The sequence below is a fragment of the Emydura macquarii genome, unplaced genomic scaffold (genome assembly GCF_026122565.2).
Source record: "Emydura macquarii macquarii isolate MOO-44397 ecotype Brisbane River unplaced genomic scaffold, CSIRO-AGI_Emac_v2 contig_318, whole genome shotgun sequence".
NCBI lineage: Eukaryota > Metazoa > Chordata > Testudines > Chelidae > Emydura > Emydura macquarii.
Window position 1 is genome coordinate 8,262,629 of NW_027130455.1, and position 19,308 is coordinate 8,281,936.

General features: G+C 42.7%; 1 long non-coding RNA gene across 1 annotated transcript; it reads left to right on the forward strand.

Annotated features, from left to right (window-relative positions):
* The first annotated feature begins 8,088 nt into the window (after nt 1–8,088).
* Nucleotides 8,089–18,675, forward strand: LOC137165879 (uncharacterized). Its single transcript, XR_010923514.1, has 3 exons — nt 8,089–8,213; nt 17,525–17,700; nt 18,543–18,675. It is a non-coding gene; the product is annotated as an uncharacterized lncRNA (long non-coding RNA).
* Nucleotides 18,676–19,308: the final 633 nt, after the last annotated feature.

A 19,308-nucleotide genomic window follows, 5' to 3' on the forward strand; every position in this document is an offset into this window, starting at 1 on the left:
GAACTAACATTTAATAGTACAAATGATTCTGACTTGATCAAATTTATAATGTGAAGTAGAACAAAGTCTGAAGCAGTAATATATGTACTTGGCACTTTAAAAGGGCAAAGTTCACAAAGCTGAAAATAATTATGAGCCAAATCAGCTGTGGGGAAGAATTTAATCAGAAAAATGTGAATGATGATTGGGAATTATTTAAGAACACTTTACTAGAGGCCCAAAAAAGCCACAAAACTACATTTGAGGAAGAAGGCTGTACTGGTTAAAAAAATACCCAGTTTAGAAGGGAAGCGAATGTAGCTCTACAATATAAATATATACATAAAATAAATGGATGAAAGGGGAAGTTGATAGTAATGAATATAATCAGAAGCTAGGAATTACAGAAAATTGATAAGGGAAGCAAAGGGACAGAGGAAATGTACTGTTTATATTGATTTTTTTAATAAGTCTTGGCACATTGGGGAAGTTCCAGCAGACTGGAAGAAAACTAATGTTGTGTCAATATTTTAAAAGCATAGAGGATAACCTGGGTAATTATAGGTCTGTCAGTCTGACATTGATCCTGTGCAAGATAATGCCGTAGCTGGTACAGGACTCAATTAATAAAAAATTAAAGAAGGATAACATAATTAATACCAATCAAAATGGGTTTATGGCAAATAGATAATGTCAAACTAACTTAATGTTTTCTTTGAGATTACATATTTAGTTGATAAAGATAATAGTGCTGATGTAATATACTTAGACTACTGAAAGGCATTTGACTTGGTACCATGTGACATTTTGATTAAAAAAACTAGAATGATATCAAATTAACATGGTGCATACTAAATGGATTAAAAGATGGCTAACTGATAGGTCTCAAAATGTACTGTAAACAGGGAGTCGTCATGGAAAGGTGTGTTTCTAGAAGGGTCCCTCAAGGATTAGTTCTTGACCTTATGATATTTTACATTTGTATTAATGACCTGGAAGAAAACATAAAATCATCACCGATAAAGTTTGTAGATGACCCAAAAATTGGGAGTAATAAATAATGAAGATGACAGATCACTGATTCAAAGTGATCTGGATTGCATGGTAAGCTGGGTGCACCAAACAATGTGTACGTCCACATCTAGGATCAAGGAATGTAGGCCATACTACTGGCTGAGGGACTATATTCTGGGAAGCAGTGACTCTGAAAAAGACTTGGTGCTTGTGGTGGATAATCAGCTGAACATGAACTCTCAGTGTTGATACTATGGTCAAAAGGGCTAAGGCACTCCCTGGATGTATAAACAGAGGAATCTTGAGTAGAAATATAGCAGTTATTTTTACCTCTATATCTGGCACTGGTGCAACCACTGCTGGAATATTGTGTCTAGTTCTGGTGCCCACAATTCAAGAATAATGTTGAGAAATTGGAGATGGTTCAGAGAAGAGCCAAGAGAATAATTAATGGATTAGAAAACCTGTTTTATAGTGATAGAGTCAAGGAGCTCAATCTATTTAGCTTAACAAGGGGAAGGTTAAGGAGTGACTTGATTACTGTCTATAAGTAACTACGTGGGGAACATATGTTTAATGATGGACTCTTCAATCTAGGAGAGAAAGGTATAACATGATCCAATGACAGGAAGTTGAAGTTAGACAAATTCAGACTAAAAATAAGGTATACATTTTCATCAACGAGAGTGATTGATTGACCATTGGAACAATTTACCAAGAGTTGTAGTAAATTCTCTATCATGGACAAATTTTTAACTGAAGATTGGATATTTTTCTAAAAATATATGATCTGGGATTATTTTGGGGAAGTTAGAGTAGATGACCACCATTGTCCCTTCTGGCCTGGAATCTATGAATCTATAATTGAGGCCCCCTTACTGAAAACTCCCTGCCAACAGTCTCTGGATGATAAAGCTATGGGCTGTTTAAATCCAGCATCTCAGTGGAAATCTGTGGCAGACTGGAGGGTGGTAAATCCCTCAGCTGCCTCTGTCACCCTTAACCCAGGGGGCTGGGCTGATGCAGTGCAGGCCAGCAGAGCCAGGAATTACAAGGGAAGCAGGTAGCAGCTGGCTGCACTGATTAGGCTGAGCCAGAGCCCTGACTAACAAGTCAAAGGGGGGAACAGCTGCTGACCTGGCCAGGGAGGGTATATAAGCCAGTGCAGGAAACCAAGAGGGGGAGATGTGGCCAAGGAATGCAGGGGATGATTGTGAGTCAATCTGCCTGCTGGCTAGGAGGGGTGAGTAACCCTCTAAGCCCCTAGAGTGCCTGGGGCAGGAACTAGGAACTGACTATGTGCACTGTAAATAAATGAACATGGGTGACTTCAAATGAGAAAGCTGTGGGTCCTTTGTATCCGGGGAGTGGAACCTCAAGGGAAACAGGGGGCACAGCCATGTGAACTGTTACATTAGGGACTTGTCCGGGACCCTGAACCATAGCCATTGCTAAAAGTGGCAGCCAAAATGGAGGAGACTTCAGTGGCTAATGAAGACAATGCAGGTGATGCAGCAGTCCCATCAGGTGGAACAGCAGGTGCTGCTGTCCTGACAGGCCGACCAGCAGAGGAGCCTCCAGGACTTCATAAAGGAGCAGGTTGCTGCCCATCAGCAGGTGGTCCAGAAAATGGTAAGTCCAGTGAGCGGGGAAGGTGCCAGGACAGCTGGCTGGGGAAACGGGGCACATCCACATGAAATGTTACAAACCCATATGTTGTAGAAGCAGTGTGCACAAGGGGAGGACCAAGAAGGGGCACAGGCCCCCCCCAATAATCATCTCCACCACTGCTCCAGCTTCTGCCCCTGCCCTCCACCCTGGGATTCCCTGCCCTGAGCCTGTTCTTCCCCCTTTCTGCCAGGGTGTGAGTCAGGCTGAGTGTGGCTGAAGGATGTGCCTGAGAAAGGCACCGCAGCTAGTGCTTCTGCAGCGCCTCACTAGATGGCGCCTGGAGCAGGGAAGCCAGGCTGGCAGCACAAATCTGCCAGAGGGGTGATGGGGAATCCTGCTGAATCCCATCCCTTCCGTGCCTGTAGCCTCCAGTGTTTAGACCCTACTTGGGAGATGCAGAAGGGAGCTCAGTACAATGGGGGGGAGGGAAGCAGTGGAGTCTGGGAGTATTGGGGGGATAGGTGGGGAGCGCAGGGAGACAGTAGACACTGGTGGTATTGGGTGGGGGGGATGGTGTTTAAAGTGCCCCTCCAAAAGTATTCACATTTGCACATGCTCCTGTGTTGCACAGAGGCTGAGGTAATCAGGGCACATCCAATTTAAATTGTGCAATAAATTACACATCAGTATTTTGATGTAATTTACATGATGAAAGAGTGGATGGGTGGGACTGCAGCTGAAAAAGCAAATGGTGGGTGCACAGGCTGTTTACTTTATTCTCTTTAAATCCCATCTATCCTCACCCTCAGTGTGTAATTTTTCATCGTTTCTATACTAAATTCAAATATGCCAGTTTTAGATAGTAGTTTGTACTGTTGACAACTTTCCACTATGATACCAATCCACTTTCAACATAAATCACAAAATATCTTTCAGAATGTAACAACTTCTGTTTGCTATTGAACTTGGTCAGAATTTGATAGGCAAACTTTCACTATGTCACCCTCTCTTTGAATCTCTTCACGGTTCCTTCTTCTCTATTGTATCAAACAAAAACTTCTTGTCTTCACTTTCAAGTCCTTCATGACCTATCCCCATCTTACCTATCATCTCTTATTCAGTATCAAAAGGTTGACTCCCACCTCAGATTGGTCCATGCTGTCAGCCTCTATCATCCACTTATTAAATTTTCAAACAAGCACCTTTGTGCTTTCTCCATTGCTGCCCCTCATCCTTGGGACAAGCTCCCAGTAGAACACCTGCAAAACCAACTCATTCTCCTCTTTCAAAACCCTCTGTAAAACTCTCCTTTTCCATCAGGCCTACAAAAACGTCAATGGTTATGCTGCCAGTGTGCTGAGACCACAACTTACCATGCTGAGCACAATGTCTCATTGTTTCCTTGTATCCCCCATCTGTCTGTATCCATCTGCCTTTCATTTTATGCTTAAGCTGTAAGCTCTTGGGGCAGGAACTGTCTTTTTGTTCTGTGTTTGTACAGTGCCTAGCACAATGGAGACCTGGTCCATATCTGGGGCTTCTAGGCACTTTGATAATACACACCAAGATAATAGTTACTAACCCATTACCAATAACCACTCTTCTCTTTTCTATATTCAACGATAGTTGATTCTACCCATTAGTTATGCCCCTGTCTTCAATGAACAATTCCATTTATTCTCCTTCTCATCTAGGTTTCTAGACAGTTGTATAATTTTCCTAAAGTTTCCTAATAGACATAAGTAGCTGGTTGTCCCTATTCTTTATAATAGTTAAAGTTTTAATTTAGACACCGAAATTAAAGCTTAATGTTTCCAAAAATGCTGAGTCCACAAAATGCATTATTTCCTTCTTGCACTCTCTCCTCATTATACTTGGGAATTGCAGACATCTGGATTATTATGTATGATATGTATGTAAATGTGAACCAAAGCCTAGGCATAACCTAGGTTAATGTCAGATTTTTATCTTAAATAATAAATTCACTTGTCGTGAGATCTTTAAACAGATACTAGAATTACGATGTTAGCGTATTTTATCTTTTTATCTTTCTTAAAAGGAATCACAATCTGATTAATACAATAGTCCATTAGGATCTGCTGATAGTAAATTCCATTAAATTTAGGCTTGGAACGATTAGATTTTTATGTGCAAATATCAGTAAACATTGATTTTACCATAAATATACAAATTGAAGAAAAAATATTTCCATCTACAATAATCTAAATTTCCAGATAGGCAAAGTAAGGAAAATGTTGCTTGAGAATTTATTAGTTTGATTTTAGGATAGTCAACATCAAATATCAAACTATAACATGTAAATATTTGTTTTTAAATGGATTTAACTTAATGGTTAGCTTTAAGTTTTCGAATTTGTGTACTGTCGTTAAATAATTACTGTCTAGTCCCCTTATAACTTCCCACAACTTAAATCTAAATTGATGATTAAGGTTTTTTTTAATTCAATTTTGTACAACTGTGAAAATTTAAATAGATACAAATAAAAAGTTTAAACATCAAAATTATCCATCAAGACATATAAAGAAATCAAATTGTCCTAAACTTAATTACATTAGTCAGATCAATTATTTAAAAGTTACACTCCTTCCACCATCCATACACATGGATGGGTAATTTATGTATTCTGAGTGTCTGTAGCAGTGAAATAATCTTCATTATTTTGCTAACCCTTATACAATTTGTCTTGCTAATGTTCAAGGAATATTCTTCTTTCCCTAGGATATTGATGGCTAAGTGTACACAGTGCTAGTCAAAGTAACTATGCATATTAAAATATTTAAGAAAAAGCTGTATCTGCTTTTTAAGCTAGCAATATTTTGGATGATGCATTTTTTTATTGCCCAAGGAATTACTCTATAATAAATAAATAAATTAAATCACCAGTTGATAAAATAAAGAGAAATTCCTCACATTTATGAGTAAGAGCAATTTTGACCCTTAAAATATCCTTCCAATTTTAAAATATGGTCTAAAAACAATACATTTTATTTAAAAAAAACAGTTAAGGTTGTTGTGTGACATCACCATACTTACACACCAGATCACTTACAAATCCAAGCATTTATAAGCAAAGAAAAATAATTCAGGATGTAATTTTATATGTAACATAATACTACTTAAACTTATTCTATCAAAAAAACCCATAAATACATTATTCTTATCAAGTATACACAAACATCTATTTCAGTACAACACAACAATCTTTATTCTGATCCATGGCATTTTAATGTATGTTTGAATGTTATATTGATTTTTGTATCATTTTAAGGAATACTTCTATCTAAAATATCAGTTATATTTATAGACAGAATATTTTTATAAAGTACTTATAATTATTTGAGATTAATGATGCTGTATAAATTCATTTATAGGAAAATGTATAACATTTTTTAAGTTATGGGCCAGATCATCAGTTAGTCTTCTAACTCTTAATAAGGGGCAGTCGTTGGTTGCGCTGCTTCTGGAAAAGCCCAGGCACTTAGTTTCTCTCTTGGCTTTCCTGCTGCTCCAGAAAAGCAGTAAACTATACCAGGTCTTTATACCTGTTGTAGTGTATTTTCCCTCATGTGCCAGCATAACTACACCACTTTTGGAGTCAAGGTTCCACCCACCTGGGTTAGGGCAGGGACAGAGTGGTTCTGCAGAGCCTGCTTCCCTTGCATGCAGAAAGCACATGTATGGGGCACAGGTGGAAAGGAGTAAGGGGATGCCTTACGACCCCTCTGCTCCCTTCTACTAGTGAGCAGGATGCGCCACAATCTGGCTATATATATATATATATATAATATACACACACACACACACGGACGTGTATTCGAAGCTGACAAATTGACGAGAGAGAGAGCGTGCGTGAGTCCGTCCGTCCAGATTCTGACACTCTTACATACTACAGGGCTTTGCAACTAAACTCCATTGATTTAAATGGTACTTATTTGTGTTAGTAACTAAGTAAGGGATTCACAATCTGGCCCATGTCTATATTTCCTCTTTAGAAAGGTTCTGTATTGAGATTACAGATGAAAGAATGGTATTTGTGTCAGAGCAAAGACTGTTCTGTTGTGATAATGCATTTCTTAATAATTGATAAAAATATTTGTTATGTAGGATAAATTATTAGATTTAAGATTACTAAAATTAATTATATCCTTATTTCATTTTCTTGCTCTTAAGAACTTAGGTTTTGTAAATGGTGTGATAGGTATCTATACTGCTGTTGCTTAGCAACTTTAATGGCTTTCTAAAACAATTAAAAATATTCTTGGGGCTTCAAAAAATAGCTCACACATTTTTTTCTTGTGTCCATGTAAATTAAAATAGTTTTAAAATTTTAAATAAATGACACAGACAGGTATCAGTTTATTACTACCCAGGAGTGAGCTGTGCTGCCCTAAATAACAGTGACTACTACTTCTCCATAACATACATAGAAACAGTAATGAAGGGCATAGGAGAAAAATTATCTTAAAGCTTTACTACCTTATGTTCTAAATCCTTTTAAAAAGAACAAAAATTCAATTCCATTAAGGACTCCAACCCCAAAAGAGAAGTCAGTGCTTACCCAACCACAAATTGTTTCTGCAACACTTGCAATTTCTGCTCCATTTTCCCCCTGTATTGTTCTTTTAATCTGTCAAACAAACAATTAAATGAAATAATCTAGAGTCTTAGGTGTAATCTTATACAGCCATTCACTACATGGGGAGTGTTTCAACTTTTTTAAAATTTTGTAATTTTTCATTTGCAAATACCCCACACACTAGATTATGGAGTAGCTCTGTAGAATAGCTTTTAATGGGCATGGCACTGTGATCTGGAGTAACCCTAACTGTGTGACAGCAGCTGTTGAAGTTGATGCAACAATGGGGGTTAGAGGAGCCCTGGCTCTGTTGGGTGGTTACTGTGTGAGGTAATGCTACGAATAGAGCAGCCCCCGCTCCAATGGTAGAGATGGCATGTCAGTCAGGTTTGGATCAACGCCAGTTTGCAGCAGCAACATAGACTCAGAGGGGCTACAAACCTGAGGCTGAGAGCAACTCCTGCCCTGTGGTGGCAATAGTTGGAGTGAGTATGAAATTTGGGCTTGGAGCAGTCCTAGCTCTGTAGCAATGAGTTGGAGAAGTTCTGCCACTAGGGTTCAGAGCATCCCTGGATTCACAGGACACTCGGGTTCGTTCACAGAAGCCCTGGCTCTGTGGTGGTGAATTGGAAAGATCATGAACATGACACTAATGTGGAAAGAAATTCCAGACTTTTGGTGTAGTACTTGGAGTGGGTGCAAAACCTGAATACAGAGACGACCTAGATTTATTGTGGTGGCAGCAGCATGACAATAGGGTTTGGAATAGCCCAGCCTTTGCGGAGTCGAGAATCAGTAACAGTGTGATGTGGAGTTGACCCAGCACCAAGGTTAAGGAGGATCAAAGGATGTGTGAACACGGGGTGTAGAGCAATTCCAGCTCTGGGCAGCAATGTACAGGTTGGAGTGAATGTGCCCCCGGGGTGCAGAGCAGCCAAGCTCCTTGGCTCGGTGGAGGCAGATCAGAGAGAGCATGACTATAATGTGGAGCACGCCGACTCTGCGGGACCAGGTACCAGTCAGAGTGAGGCTCACACTGGCATGGGGGGCAGGCCTGGCTCGGTGGAGGCAGGAACCAGTTGGGGTGGGACTGAAACTGGCATTGGGGGGGGGGACACGTACCTGGCTCCGTGAGGGCAGGGACCAGTCTGGGTGAGGCTGACACTGGCATGGGGGGATGGTACCTGGCTCTGGGGGCAGGGTCCGGTGGGGGTGAAGGTGACACTGGCTCGGGGGGGGGGGGGGGCAGGCCCGGCTCTGGGTGAGGCTGACACTGGCATGGGGGGCAGGTACCTGGCTCTGTGGCGGCTCCGGCCGGGGCACGCTCCCGACGGAGTCGCCTCCAGCCCGCAGCGGCGGCGCTGCTCTGCTGCCGAGCCCGCTCGAGATCGATTCTCCGCTTCTGCTGCTGCCGAGGCGGACAGGGGCCGTTCCCCGCCGGGCGGCTGCTCTACCCCTCCGGGCGTGCGCGCAGCGCCCCGGCCCCAGCCCGCTCCCCGCCTCGCCTCGTCCCGTCCCGCCCCGCCTGCCGCCTTCTCACCCCGCGGCGGTTACAGGACGGGCCCGGCGGCTTCTCCTGTTACCAGGGCAACACGGAAGGCGCGCGGGAGAAGGCGGGGTGGGTGGGGGGGGAGGGAGGGCGAGAGTGAGGGTGGGGGTCTGAGACGAGGGGAGTTATAGGGGCGGGGCAGGCAATGACAGGATTGAGTGTGAGGGGCGGGGCATGGCAGGCCTGGGGCAGTGAGGTTAAGGGGTGGGAGGTGGGGCACAGAGAAGCCCACTCTGTCTCTGGCATTGCAGACTCACATTTGTCCTCTCTAGCGCAGCCCACACACAGGACCAGTGGTCCAACCCTGCACAGTTGGTTATGAGTGAGGATGCAGTGTGGAGGGCCAAGGCAGAGGGGTGCGGTCATGACTGGCCCATAGCTTAGCTGAGTTGTGCTCCCTGTGGGCCCATGCTGGGGAGAATTTCATCCTCTGTAAAATTCACCTGCATAAACAAAGTTTACTTTCAGCTAGAATGAGCATAATCAAGGAAAGTCAAAATAGGTGAAATGCTGTTATCAGTAGATATTTTCTTTCTAAATGAGTAACTATGCTACTGCAAAATAACCCAAATTGTTTTTCGGCTCCTCATGCAAGTGACTCACGGTTGGATGGTACTTATTTTTACATTTTTGTGGACTTCAGTTGAGGAGATGACAGAATATCTCCATACATTTGGAAAACACTTTCAGAGTTGTTTGTTTTTTAAAAAAATTATATATTGTCACTTTCAAATTTAGAGTTTAGACATCCTTCCAAACTCCAGGGAGCTTTACCATAGGGAACAGTCCAACCTAACCTATATTTCAGTTCCTAAAATTTCATCCAAAAATTAGAATAATAGAATCATAGAGTTGGAAGGGACCTCGGGAGGTCATCTAGTCCAACCCCCTGCTCAGAGCAGGACTAACCTCAGCTAAAAATTCCCAGCGAGGGTTTTGTCAAGCTGCAGTTTAAAAACCTCTAAAGATGGAGATTCCACCACCTCCCTAGGCAACCCCTTCCAGTGCTTCACCACCCTCCTAGTGAAAATGTTTTTCCTACCTAGACCTCCAGCACTGCAACTTGAAACCATTGCTCCTAGTTCTGTCATCTGCCACCACTGAGAACAGCCTAGCTCCATCCTCCCTGGAACCCCATTTCAGGTAGTTAAAGACTGCTATCAAATCCCACCTCTTTCTTCTCTTGTGCAGGCTAAGCAAGCCTAGTTCCCTCAGCTTCTCCTCATAAGTCATGTGCTCCAGCCCCCTAATAATTTTTGTTGCCCTCTGCTGGACTCTCTCCAACTTCTCCAACTTCTCACAACTTTGTAGTGGGGGGCCCAAAACTGGACACAATACTCCAAATGCAGCCTCACCAATGCTGAATAGAGGGGGAATGATCACTTCCCGTGATCTGCTGGCAATGCTCTTACTAATGCAGCCCAATATGCTATTAGCCTTCTTGGCAACCAGGGCACACTGCTGACTCATATCCAGCTTCTTATCCACTGTTACCCCCAGGTCCTTTTCTGCAGAAGTGCTGCTTAGCTCATCGGTCCCCAGTCTGTAGCTGTGCATGGGATTCTTCCGTCCTAGGTGCAGGACTCTGCACTTGTCCTTGCTGAACCTCATCAGATTTCTTTTGGCCCAATCCTCCAGTTTGTTTAGGTCCTTCTGTATCCTAACCCTACCTTCCAGGGTATCTACCACTCCCTCTAGCTTAGTGTCATCTGCAAACTTGATGAGGGTGCAATCTACCCCATCCTCCAGATCATTGATGAAGAAGTTGAACAAAACCGGCCCCAGGACCGACCCCTGGGGCACTCCGCTTGTGACCGGCTGCCAGCTAGACATGGAGCCACTGATCACTACTCGTTGAGCCCTATGCTCTAGCCAGTTCTCTATCCATTTTATAGTCCATTCATCCAACCCATACTTCTTTAACTTGCTGATAAGAATACTGTGAGAGACCGTATCAAAAGCTTTGCTAAAGTCAAGGTATATCACGTCCACCGCTTTCCCCACATCCATGGAGCTAGTCACCTCTTCATAGAAAGCAATCAGGTTGGGCAGGCATGACTTTCCCTTGGTGAATCCGTGTTGACTGTTCCTGATCACCTTCCTCTCTTCCAAGTGCCTTAAAATGGATTCCTTGAGGACCTGCTCTATGATTTTTCCAGTGATTGAGTTGAGGCTGACCGGTCTGTAGTTCCCTGGATTCTCTTTCCTCCCTTTCTTGAAGATGGGCACTATATTTGCTTTTTTCCAGTCATCAGGGACCTCCCCCAATTGCCACGAGCTTTCAAAGATAATAGCCAATGGTTCTGAAATCACCTCAGCCAACTCCCTCAGCACCCTCGGGTGCATTGCATCCGGCCCCATGGACTTGTGTATGTCCAATCTTTCTAAATAGTCTAGGACCTGTTCCTTTAGCACTGTGGGCTGTTCACCTCCTTCCCATTCTGTGCTGCCCAGTGAAGCAGTCTGGGAGCTGACCTTGTCTGTGAAGACAGAGGCAAAAAAGGCATTGAGTACCTCAGCTTTCTCCACATCCTCTGTCACTAGGTTGCCTCCCCCATTCTGTCAGGGGCCCACACTTTCCCTAATCTTCCTCTTGTTGGTAACATATCTGTAGAAACCCTTCTTTTTCCCCTTCACGTCCCTTGCTAGCTGCAACTCCAATTGTGCTTTGGCCTTCCTGATTTCATTCCTGCACGTTCAAGCAGTATTTTTATAATCCTCCATAGTCATCTGACCAAGCTTTCACTTCTTGTAAGCTTCTTTTTTGTGTTTAAGTTCACCAAAGATTTCTTTGTTAAGCCAAGTTGGATGCCTACCATATTTGCTATTCTTTCTGCACATCGGGATGGTTTGTTCCTGTGCCCTCAATAAGATTTCTTTAAAATACAGCCAGCTCTCTTGGATTCCTTTCCCCCTCATGTTAGCCTCTCAAGGGATCCTGCACATCAGCTCCTTCAGGGAGTCAAAGTCTGCTTTTTTGAAGTCCATGGTCCGTATCCTGCTGTTCTCCTTTCTTCTTTTTGTCAGGATCCCAAACTCGACCATCTCATGGTCACTGCAGCCTAGGTTGCCACCCACTTCTACTTCCCCTACCAAATCTTCCCCGTTTGTGAGCAGCAGGTCAAGAGGAGCACGGCCCCTAGTTTGTTGCATCAGGAAGTTGTCCACAACACTTTCCAAAAACTTCCTGGATTGTTTGTGCTCTGCTGTATTGCTCTTCCAGCAGATGTCAGGGTGATTGAAGTCCCGCATGAGAATCAGGTCCTGTGAACTGGAAACTTTCCCTAGTTGACCGAAGAAAGCCTCATCTACCTCGTCCTCCTGGTCTGGTGGTCTATAACAGATACCCACCACGACATCACCCTTATTGTTCTTGCTTCTAAGCTTAACCCAGAGACTCTCAACTGGCTTATCTCCAGTTTCATACTGGAACTCAGAGCAATCATAGTGCTCTCTTACATACAGTGCAACTCCTCAACCCTTTCGCCCTTGCCTGTCCTTCCTGAACAGTTTATACCCATCCATGACAGTGCACCAGTCATGTGAGTTATTCCACCAAGTCTCAGTTATTTCAATCATGTCATAGTTTCTTGACTGTGCCAGGTCTTCCAATTCCTCCTGCTTGTTTCCCAGGCTTCTTGCATTTGTGTATAGGCACTTGAGATAACTGGCCGATTGCCCTACTTTCTCAGTGCAATTCAGGAGGCCTCCCCTGTTGCACCCACCTCCTTCAGCTTCCTTGTGATGTCCCACTTCCCCACTTACCTTTGGGCTTAGGTCTCCATCCCGCATCGAACCTAGTTTAAAGCCCTCCTCACTAGGTTAGCCAGCCTATCTGCAAAGATACTCTTTCCTTTCTTCGTTAGGTGAATCCCGTCTCTTCCTAGTAATCCTTCTTCCTGGAACAACATCCCATTATAGAAAAATCCAAAGCCCTCTCTCCGACACCACCTGCGTAACCATGCATTTACTTCCGCAATGCGACGGTCTCTACCTGGGCCTTTTCCTTCAACAGGGAGGATGGATGAGATTTTGGGAGTGTTGGCAAAGTTATCTCAGATAAGTCTTGAGTGCATCTGCTTTGCTTTGTTAAATCAGAGTTTATCTAGCTATTTTGCATATTTTCTGTCAATTCCAAGGGATGATCTGTTTTGTTTGGTTTCTACTAGTTGTGCAGAGGGTGGTGGTCTTCAGGTCCTTAATCAAATCACCTCCTTCCTAATCCTGTTCTTTACCCAAAAAAGGGCAATTTTTAAAGTCTATCTTATAATAAAATGAAATGCAAAATTACCAACACAATTTGCTTTCCCTACTCAATCTTTAGCTCAGTGTTCACTAACAGTGCCTTAGAGGGCAACTAATTTTCTTTTGGAGTTTCCCTGAAATTCACTAAAAATCAAGTTTCCACTTTAAAAATTAGAGTTCACTTAATTTTTCTACTTTTAAAATTTATTTTAATCAATCTTGTTTTGTGATGTCTTAAAAATGCCTCAGTTATTTATGCTACTCTTTTTAGTTGCACCCCCTTTGGCATATTTATTTAATGCAACAGAATTAGTTTGAACTGACCAAGTCAAGATATTTCTTTTTATTGCACACCTGAAGTGTTTGAAACATAACTGGTCATGGCTCAAACGCTGGATTTTCACATTCTTCTGGTTTATGACACCGTTAAAAACACTTACACCTAGAAGGATTTAACCTAAGAATGTAAGAACGGCCACACTGGGCCAGACCAATAGTCCATCTAGCCCAATATCCTGTCTTCCAACAGTGGCCAATGCCAGGTGCTTCAGAGGGAATGAATGGTACAGGTAATCATCAAGTGATCCATCCTGTCGCCATTCCCAGCCTCTGGCAAACAGCACTCCCTGTCTATCCTGGCTAATAGCCATTGATTTCAAAGCTGCCTAGGAAACTTAGAAAAACTATTCCCATTTAAATGTCCTATGTACCTTTGAAAAAAACTCAGCTATGGTGTCAAAAAATGTCCTTGTTATTGACTCTTCAGAATTTTTTTTTTGTGTTTGCTGATCTCTCCAAAATAGCTTGGCTAAAAGCACAAAATTTGTTTTCTTTTGTTGGCCTTACTGAGATATATTTGGAGTGACTGGGAAGGGGGAATTACAAAGATATAGAGACGTTTTAATGAATGCACGTACTTCATACTAAATTAGTCAGAGAACAAGTTAACTAGAGGCTCACTGGAGTCAGAAGGCAATGGAAAGCCAGAGTCTGGCCTTGTGGAGGGTGAAGGGAAGAGGAAGGTCTCTCTGTCTCCCGGGACAGGCACAGGACAGGTCAAAGAGCTGCTGCGTGTGCCATATTAGCGATGTGGATTTTATTCCCTGCTCTGGCAGAAGTTCTCTTTCCTATAAAATGAGGGGAATGATAGTTGTCTGCATCATAGGGAGAGATGAGCCTTTCTCAGTAATAACCGTTGTAAAGTGCAGAGAAATATTAACAGCAGTCAGCGGAAGAGGAGAGACTTGTATTTAATGTGTTGGCTGAGTGAATATTTATACTATGAGAATATATACAACTCCTATATAGCTTAATATTCCCTGGGACTATATACATTTTGAGTATTTGGTACATTTTGAGTACATTTAATAATATATAAAATGAACAATATACATTCAACAGCATATTTCCTTAACAGAACAGACAAAGGCACAAAGTTAATGTTGGTTGGCTAGTGTAAATCAGATGGAGTGATATTATGTGACAAAGGATTATATACCTACTAGGAGGTGGCAGGATTCTTAATTGCTCATTTACAGATTTTTAACATTTGAATTTTAAATGTGTAGACTTTTTGTAATGAAACTGTAATAATGTTTTGGGTGTTAGTTGGATTGCATTTAAGCATTTTTAACTAATTCTTTTTAAACAAAGATTTTAGTTAGAGAATATATGTAAATTTAGTTTTGTAATCTTGGTGATATATTTGGTGACATTATAGCCTTTTCCTATTCTGACACTGTCTCTTAACAATTCTTAAATGTTTGCTGATGGGTAGTTTACCCATTCATTTTCCTTCCTGCTTGTTTTCCCAAACAGCTCTCCAGTAAATTAATCCAATATATTCATGCTGCGAACATCCTGTTATCCAGGTCAACATAAAGTATTCATTTATTCAATAATTACAGAGAAGCTCCAAATCCATCGCATTAATATATCTAAAACGGGCACTTTTTTATGATAAAGAGAGGATATTTATTCATGAATGCATGTGCATCAGCCCTGCTTGGTAAACATGGCTGAGACAGAGTACTGTAGCTCCACGGCCTGGTCTAAGAATGGGAGAATTGTGGAATTCCACCCAGAATTGGTAAAGGCACGAGGCCTAACACCTGAGGAGGTGCATTCAGAGAAACTAGAAGGGCATAGAAATGTGGCTAGCCTTGTAATGGAGACAACTAGTATCTCAACCTTTTATGTGTCATGATCATAAGGAGAAATGCAAGGTAGTAGTGTATGTGCAGAAGAGAAATTATTCTCCTAAAGCTTCCTGCTTGTATGACTTTCTAGAGACTCATGATGGTCTTTTATCATTACTACATCTTCTTTTGTTGTAGTGTATCTGCTTCCATTGTTGTTGCTACTGCAGCATAAGACAACTTGACAGGTTTACAATAAAAGTGTCTTCTGGGAATGACTCTCTGTTTCCCTGTGTGGGGCTGGTTTCCAGTGCTCTGTAAACAGCAATGTATTTTGGCTAATATGTTCCTGCTTATCAGAAAATGGCAAATCCTTCCAGTATCCATCAATGATTAATGAAATTGAGAAGAGGCAGAAATGACTGTCAGATCTCATATGGTGTATTATTTTTCCCAGAGGTGCCATATTGTGCTACAAATGACCTCACCATACAAGAACAGACCAAAAATTCCATTGAGGATGTATTAGATTAGAAACTATTCCTGTTAAAACAGACATGTTCTACAAAAAGCCACGTTGTCTTCTCTGCAGCATAAACTTGAATGTAAGCATCCAATGTGAATATAGAATACATAGAATGTCAACTGTATACTTTATTTTAATCTTAAATTTCATTTATTTTATACCATCTCCATCCTTTTAGTTTTATTGTCATAGATTTGTATCAATTGCAGAAGTTATTTTTGATAGGGGAGCTTGGAGTTTTGGCAGCTGGGTTGGAGATGGTTGAGGCTTTTGGAAACTTGGAAGATATAGGATGAAATTCAATAAAGAAAACTGCAAAGTACTCCACTTGAGAAGGAACAATCAGTTGCACACATACAAAATGGAAAATGACTGTCTAGGAAGGAGTACCGAGGAAAGGGATCTGGGGGTCATAATGGATCACAAAGATAAATGAGTCAATAGTGTAGCAATGTTGCAAAAAAAGCAAACATCATTCTGGGATATTAGCAGGAGTGTTGTAAGCAAGGCATGAGAAGTAATTCTTCCACTCTACTCTGTGCTGATTAGGCCTCAACTGGAGTATTGTGTGCAGTTCTGGGTGCCACATTTCAGGAAAGAGTTGGACAAATTGGAGAAGGTCCAGAGAAGAGCAACAAAAATGATTAACAAAAAATGATCTAGAAAACATGACCTATGAGGGAAGATTGAAAAAACTGGGTTTGGTTAGTCTGGAGAAGAGAAGACTGAGAAGGGACGTAACAGTTTTCAAGTACGTAAAAGGTTGTTATAAGGAGGAGGGAGAAAAATTGTTCTCTAACTTCTAAGGATAGGATAAGAAGAAATAGGCTTAACTTGCAGAAAGGGCAGTTTAGATTGGATTTTAGGAAAAACTCCCTAACTGTCAGAGTAATTAAGCACTGGAATAAATTGCTTAGAGAGGTTGTGAAATCTCCATCATTGGAGATTTTTAAGAACAGGTTAGACAAACACCTGTCAGGGATGCTCTATGATTATGTCCTCTTCCATATTTTTTTATACCTTTTTAGCTTTGTTTTCTCCCTTATGCCCTCTTTAGCTGAAAGTTTTTACCCCACTGCAGAATCAGTGGCAATTACACTACAATTGCATCATCTTTTTGTACTGTGTAGGCCCTTGGTCACTCAGTCCTGGTCTACACTAACAATGGCGGTCGACGTAACATGGCTTATGTTCACCACCTAAAGTATGCATCTCCCCTGGCATGTCAGTCCCACCCACCTAAATCGTGGCAAAATTCGACTTAATAAAAGCATCTTGACAAGTAGCATAGCACTGAAGTTGAGTTTTGTGGGTCGAATGAGCGTCGGCGTAGGCAGAGCTCAACGTAAATCAACATCATTGGCCTCCGGGAGGTATCCCCTAATGCTCTGTTGTGACCACTCTACACATTCGCAGTCTGCTGCACTGTGGCCACGTAAACAAGAAATAGGTCCTCCCTGCAAGCCCCAGGAAATTTTGAATTCCCATTTCCTGTTTGGTCAGCATAGAGAGAGCTTGCCAGCACAGCTGATCATGTCGACTGCATGCCCCAAACTCGCTCCAGCCTGCAGTTGATCTGAGGTCTTGGATCTCATCAGTCTGTGTGGCAAAGAGTCTGTTCTGGCTCAGCTCTGAGCAAGCAAAAGAAATATGGATATCTATGAGAAGATATCTTGCAGTATGTTGGAGAAGGGGCACAACAGGGACGTGCAGCAGTGCTATGTTAAAATCAAAGAGCTGAGGCAGGCTAATCTGACAACTGGGGAAGCTAACAGCTATTCTGGCTCCTAACCCAAAACATGCTGCTTTTATGAGCAGCTGCATGCAATTCTCAGCAGAGACCCCACCATTATGTCACCACACAGCGTTGATACCTTGGGGGAATCCGAGTCCAGGATGAATGAAGATGAGTCCATGGATGAGGAGGCAGGCGAGTGTGGTATCCCTTCTCCCTGAAAGCCAGGAGCTGTTTGCAACACAGGAGCAGCCCACCCAGACGCAGGAAACTGTGACTGACTGGATGCCAGGGAAGGCACATCTGGTGAGTATGTACTGCAAATTGCATGGCTTTGGTTATATCCCCTGTCCAGAATCTTGTACCAGTGGGGGAAAAAAGTGGTGTGTGTGGTGGTGGGTCTGTGTTTCCTCGTACTTGGTATGCTTAAGCATTGGGTTCACCCTAGAAAAGTTTATTTATGTGCACAGGCATGGTCTGAGAATCCTCCATGCATATCTCCAGGAATCTTTCATGTAGGTACTCTGCAATCCTTTGGAGAAGATTTCTTGGGAGGGTAGCCTTATTTCTTCCACCGTGATAGGACACTTCCCCTGCCACTCTATTATTAATTGTGCAGGCATCACAGAACACAGCATGGCCGCTTAAGGGCCGGGCTGTAGCCAGATGCTTGCAGCAAATCCTCCTTTTCTGCCTCTCAACCCTCAGCAGACTGATATCACTCATGGTTACCTAGGGAAGATGGTGCACATTTACATTTTTTTTGAAGTGTGTTATTGCACAGCCGAGGATGGTTTCTTGGTTCAGCACACCGCAAGTCCCTAAGTAGGATGTTGTTGCTATGGCCCTTGGGCATCCGCAAATAGGTTCCCATTTTTTTCCTCCAGAGACGGTTAATCTGTACCCACCCCTCACCCTTTCTACTTTCTACAGAGCATGGGCACTGGGGATTTCCCTAACACCGATGCACTCACCCCTTAGTTACCATGGTTGGAACGGCACTCAGACCTCTGCAATAGTCAGACAATGGTATGCGGTTGTAGCCTTCCCTTGGGAATGTTCAGGGTACTTATTTTTACATTGTAACCTTGCTTTTTGTCCATGCTATGAGTTAACAATGACTACCTGGTGCTTTGCTTCCCTCACAGTGGAAAACATGGCCTTCAACACACCACCGTCTCATACTCCTGCAGAGCACCTGTCGCAGATAAGAAAGCGGGGGGGGGGAAAAAAAGCCTAGGATGACATGTTTAATGAGCTAACGAACGCTTCCACAACTGCTGTCACAGAGCTAAGAGCGTGGAGGATTTCATTATCTGACAAACTGAACATGGACCTGGACAACAGGAAGGCAGCACAGGAGTATGAGCATTCAACACAAGAAGAGATGTTGCGTATAATGAGTGATCAGTCAGACATGTTGAGGTGTCTGGTTAAGCTTCAGGAAGATCAGTGGCAAGACAGACTCCCTCTTCAGTCCCTGCAAAACTCTGAGCTTACGCATTCTTTCCTAGTCCCCACCCCAAAGTGGTCTAGGAAGAGGTTGAGCAGGATGCAGTATGTGCTGCACTCCTCACCGGTTGATGCAAGCAGAAAGAGGTGACGACCCCTTTAAGTGGCGGCGATGTGTGATTCTTTCATGTGTGCACAGCCAAAATGGGCTCCGTATCCCTGGCCCCACAAAATGCAAGCGGAACATTCTATTTTCTTCCATTTCCCCCCTCTGTGAAGGATCACCAATAAAGAAAGTACTGCTTTACAATTCATTACTGTTTATTTATTGATAAAAAGGGAATAAAGGGAGGGGGAAGTGTGTGTGGGGGGGGGGGGGCGGGGGGGAGACGGTTGGGAGGAAACATACTGCTTCACATTTCATTACAGTTTACTGATAAGAAGGGAATAAAGGGAGGAGGA